Source organism: Ornithodoros turicata, chromosome 2, assembly GCF_037126465.1.
Source record: "Ornithodoros turicata isolate Travis chromosome 2, ASM3712646v1, whole genome shotgun sequence".
NCBI lineage: Eukaryota > Metazoa > Arthropoda > Arachnida > Ixodida > Argasidae > Ornithodoros > Ornithodoros turicata.
This window is the reverse complement of record NC_088202.1, coordinates 22,648,720-22,654,724: the sequence shown is the minus strand read 5'-3', so window position 1 is coordinate 22,654,724 and position 6,005 is coordinate 22,648,720.

Genomic DNA, 6,005 nt, shown 5'->3' with positions numbered 1-6,005 from the left:
ATAAATGAAGCCTTTTGTGTAATGAGTGTATAATTACGGTCGCAGGGTATTTCATTAAAGTTGCCTGCTGGGCCGTAAAACACGGGTATGAACACTGTGTCTAGGTAGCCTTCAAAAAATTTGTATAAGAACCATGAATATTGTAATTGTAAAATGTCAGAACGTAGCCCACTGAAGTCTGACTCGCTTACTGTCTTCTGCAAAATATCTAATAAAATACAATAAATGTCCTGTTAGCACTTTATATCGTCTCTAGTTTCCTCCAAACATAGCATATGTATTACACACACAGTAATCTATTTTCCTTGTTTCCGAGATCCGGAACGAGTTCGAGAGACTGACTGGTGTTGATGCAGACGCTGCAGTACTGTAGGTCATACAGACTTGCGGTCATAAAGTGTTGGATATTGCTTCCAAGAAAAGGACTTTGAACGATGGAGTCAAGCGTATGCAGGAGAACATTAAAAAACTGAAAGGGGAGGAAAAATGTATGTATGATATAATGGCCCTGTACAACAATTTTAATTGGCATAAACAAAATGAAGCAGTCCATGAGCTGTGTAGCGATTTTGCTCTTTGTGGCTATCTGCATCTCATGGATGGAGATTAAAATTACTTAGATGATTCCGTTTTTCTCACATAGACTGCATTGCCGTTGCTGTGCTGCAGTGCTTTCCAGGTCTAGTGAAGGAACATTGGAAGCGGTGGCTTATGCAGCTGGTATGTAGACTTAAAGCAGATTATTGCGTGTTACTCATGTGTGTGTGTGTGTGTATGCATGCTTTCTTGGGATACCGTTGTGCTGTGCTTTCCGGAGCACTCAGACATGTAAATCCCTGCTCAACGTGCTGATTACAGTAATAAATACATAAGTCCCCCAGAAACTCAGTTGGGTTTGTTTGACTTATGGGGCCTTGTAGCTTTCGAATTAGTGAGCACATGAACAGGAGATAATATCTGACTGCATCAGCACATTGGTTTGAGATAGGCAGGTATTTCCACGTATCCTAGTTTGAATCAGATGCACCTTGCCGGGATTTTTCTTTAACCAAAATGTATTGCAGGTGCTAAGCTATATTCACAGTGATGCATATGCAAATGTCATATTTTAGTTACGTATAATGTTTGAAAAAGTACGCTTGCAGAAAAATAAAGCATTTATATATATGTACCTCGATATAGTTGCTAATGTTTGTCTCTACGTCACAGGACCCAAATGAAAAGAACTACAGCTATCCTACGGTGACTTACACAGGGGAGGATCCTGTTTCTAGGAGCAGCTTCTATGTTAGTGTAGAAGGACTATCTCTCGATGTCGTAGATGCAGCATCAGCAGTGTCATTGCAAATGAGCATGTACTGGGTTTTTAACATGAAATATGCCACGCCTTTGCAGCAAACACTTGCTCTTTTTGAACATATGATGGGGATTAATCATCAATGGTGGGGATTAATCAATGAGCACCATTTCTCTCAGAACTGCAACTGCGTTGTCTGCATCATAAGCATCTGCATCGTCAAAATGATTTCTTGTTCAAACCTACCGCGGAGGTGATGTATGCTTTCGCGGACACTATTTCCTGATTTAATAAATTGAGTTATCACCTCATTTGCATTCTTTCACTCGCAGTTTGCATGCACATCCCTGAGGGGTGTAGGTTCCCCTTCCAAGGGGTTACCACATACCCCTCAAGGAGTACTGTTACACCAGCAGAGTGTATTGCGCGCACCCAACCTGGTAACTAAGATACCCCCTTTAGGGAATTACTGTACGCTACTTCAGGCGAGTAATGGCATGCCATTTTTAGGGGTGTATCTGCACACCCCAAAAAGGAGTTACTGTACCCTAGATCTAGGGAGTAATGGCACACCTTTTTTGAGGGGTGGATCCGTACACCCCAAAAGGGAGTTGTATATGTGACAAGCGTTTACTCCCTAAAAGGGTGTAAGGACAAAAGGTGTAAGGTGTATGTACAAAATGCTCCTCTAGGGATACACCTCGTTGGAGCTGACAAGCTTGTTGTTCGCATAAATGATGGCTGTCTTAAACATGCAATTCAACAAATGGTTTGCTGGGAAAATGACACCTTCCGGAACTCCTGCATGGAATCCAACACGTCTCTCCCCGATGCTATGGCTGTCTTTTTTACTGCACCCGATATTCCTTCGCTGTCGGCCAAATTCCATGCCAAGCGCTTCAACATTTTCTTGGCGATCGGTTTTGTTGTCGGATGGGTATGAGAAACTTAAATATGTTACTCAAGACGCCGCCACCTCATTGGAATAGGAGACCTGTTTATATGGGAATTATTTTAGGGGAATTAAGGTGCATATTTAAAGTGCAACGTTAAATCGGTTCCACCTTTGAATCGCAGTGGTAAACGTCGTCCCATTTTGTCCGCGAGAACAATCGTCACTGAGGTGATTTCGAATAGAAACAGGTTAAAATACTGTATGTTATTTAAAGAGATGCTCTCGTACCCCCTGCCCCTCTCATAAAGTGTACCATTCGATTGCCCTTTGTTGAAAATAGGCATACTGCGAATGTAACCGACAAAACACGAAACAGTTAAATAACCGAATTAAATTGATAAAGATTGCAGAGCATGCCACGATCTGTGCTGGCAACAATAAGAGCGGCAATGTTACCCTGCGGGAAAGTCCGTGATAGGATACAGAAATTGTCTCCTTTTGCGCGTGCTAGTGCATCAGCGTGAGCAGGCGACTGCTAGGTCCGAGATGATGGCGAAAGTTCTCTCAGTTCTGACTGTGTCCTCAAAATAAACCTTTAGTTTCACATCTTGCTTTTCACACCTGATATTAAAAAAAAATCCTTGCTTATGCTGAGATCCATCCGGCTAACTTTATAGTGATCTGTAAGCTGAAGCGGACTACCAAAAGCTACCGTGAAGGCATTGAGTTTATTTGATGGAAACTTATCCATGCTGGCGTTCGAGAGGAAGTGAACCTAGATGTCCTACGTCATTTCCCAGTCTTGACCTTGTTGCTGCAGGGAACATGTTCTTTGTCGTAACCGAACCAGCAAACCAAGGATCGTTCACTTTCTTCTTTATCAGCACTTTTGTTACTGCCCAAGACTGGTTGGTGCCGCAGGTTATGACAAGTGCGTCTTCTCGGTAAAAAGATCCGTCCACTTCCTTACCCTGTTAATCTTCAAGATGCACGACGAGAGGGCATGTGTCTCTCAGGCAGTAGACTGTGAAAATATGAGGCAACCAACTCTCTTCAAAGCTCTTTTGAAAACCTCCTCTGTACAGTGAGACCCTCACTTTATCCCTGACTTTAAGCGTCTTTTTCAAGGGGGCTACGACGGGCTTCCCATATATTTTATTGATTGACAATTCCAATTTGTTTTCCGGAGTGACTTCAGACAGGCTGATGCACAAGGTTCTGTGTTTGGTGGTGTTCCCTAGTGAAAATATATCTGAGAGGCCTCTCAGGATTTTTTAAGAGGTCTGAGAGGACCTTTTAAGAAATTCTGAGAGGTCTGAGAGGACCTCTCAAGCACTCCTAAGAGGTCTGAGAGGACCGTCAACGAAATTCTGAGGGGTCTGAGAGGACCCCTCAAGCAGTCCTAAGAGGTCTGAGAGGACCTTTTAAGAAATCTTGAAAGGTCTGGTAGGACCCTTTAGCACTTCTGAAGGGTCTGAGAGGTCCTTTCAAGAAATCTTGAAAGGTCTGGTAGGACCTTTCAGGCAGCACAGAGGGGTCTGAGAGGACCTCTTAGAGAACATCTGGAAGACGTTGTATGATCATTCATGTAGCCCTGAGAGGTTTGGGGGGACCTCTCAGACAGCTTTGCGACAGTGCGTCGTGCAACACCTCTCAGAGCAAGTTGCTACGTGTTTTCCGCGCCGCGGAACATGCTACCTCGTCCGCTTTGGAAAATAGATCGCAAGATTTCACGTGTTTGTGCATTATTCCTTCAAGGAACACGTGCCGTGATAACCTTGTATTGCCTTCCCCCCTTGAAGCTATTGTTCTTGCAATCCGTGCATTATTGCACTGCACGTAAGTGGAAGCGTTTCGGCCAGTCGCCAGCGGTTGAATCAGTCTGTTTTGAAACGTTGAAGTGTGAGGACGTCGGCCGCGGATCTCAAGTAATTTGCATTTTGTCTTCGGGATTGTAACTGTTTTTGAGGTATGTAGACGATGTCTCAAATATGCTTTTGTGATTGACAGCCATTCCTCTTCACTTTAGGCTTTTACTACTGTTCGCAGACACGCATTATGAGCGCCGATAGGAAGATTACCAACCACGTAACGTTACCAACGGCGCTGGGTGCCAAACGGTGTGTTATATATTTCGATGCCTACACACTGACTTACACTGACATTTTGAAGTTGTATTTCTTACAGATGAATCTCGTACGAAGTGACAGGTGGTGAGAACACAAGGTGGTGAGAACCCAATCTCTCCAGTTAGTTGGTGGCTTACGCAAGCAAGGGAAACTAGACGTTGCATCGCAAGTCCCGAAGTATACGTAAAACTGATGAACTTGATCACCGAGAAGCAGAGTTCCTCAAGAATATTTTTCATCGCCGCTGTACGGACATTGTGAATATGTGTCCCATGAGTTCACGCTTTGTGGAATACGACAGTATGTGTTGATGATGACTCGTACGCTTTCGTAGCCATGTAAGTGCTAAATCTAGTTTCTGTTGGTGCAATTTAGCGTTTCGTGTAGTTTCTTGCGAGCGATCCTTCAACAAATATTAGATATTCACAACTCTGTAAGACATTTGAAATAACTGTTACATAATCAGATAGCAGTGTGCATGCCTTGAGTGTATCTGTACAATCGAAGGAACTCAATATATGTGGAGTTTTGTGACATGTACTTGTCTGTATCTATGTCTGGTGTATCATAGCACTGTATGATTATACCACTCCGACGACAGGTGCAGCGTAGACGGCGAAATTGAACATTGATGTTCCGATGTCAGATCTGGGCATTAGCTTCTGAGAGGTCCTGTCAATCTGACAGGTCAGCCTGAGAGGTCCACCAGCCTGAGAGGACCTCTCAGCCTGAGAGGTCCTCTCAGTCCCATAACATATTAGACCTGAGAGGCCTCTCAGATACATTTTCACTAAGGTTGTAATCGCGCTTGATTTCGGAAGCGCGGAACGAAGTGGTATTTACCGGCTACTCTAAAACTACAGAATATTCTGTCATGCAAAGTCCTTATGACTCGTTATGCCTGTGACGCTTTCACTATAGGAGAGCAGGTGGAATACATGAGGACCTTCTTTCATGCCAGCTACTCCTTGACGGTCTTGTTGTAGAATGCCCCTCCTCTCTCTCACAAGATGCATGTAAGAACTTTACCTCCCTGAAAAAGTAGCATCATTGCCTTTTTCATTTCAGCAGGATGTTTCGTCTTTAGCGGAAGGGCACGCAGAAAACGGGAAGGGGAATCAATTGCAATGAGTATGTAATAGTAGCTACTGTTAAACCTCTTATACTTTGGAAGATCTTTGTGATCCATTTGCCAGATGTCATTTATCATGAGGGCGATGATTAATCTCCTATTAAACTTTCTTCTCACCGTATGGTGAGGAGTGTAGGCATTCAACTTTCTCAAAATGGCGAAAGTCTTGTCTTTCCTCAAGTGACAGACTTTTCTGTAACGTTCCATGCTGCCCAAACCCCTTTCAGGTTTCTGATATCCCTCCATGTCTACGCTATTGGGGCTTGCTGCTACTGAGATTTCGGCAGGGAAATCAGCCGCAAGAGTTTTCAAGACTTTTGGGAACCAGGAAGGTTTCTTCCCTGTCTTACATTGCAACAAAATGATTGAGTTGAGAGAGATTGAGTTGAGAAATGATTGAGTTGAGGGAAATGATTGAGTTGAGAAATGATTGAGAGATTAATGAGTTCATAAACGGAGGAGTGCCTGATGGCCTTGCCCGAGACAGAGACAGAACTCTCGTGAGCCCAGAAAATAATCTTTTTTCAATTCTGAGACTACCCTTTCCACTTC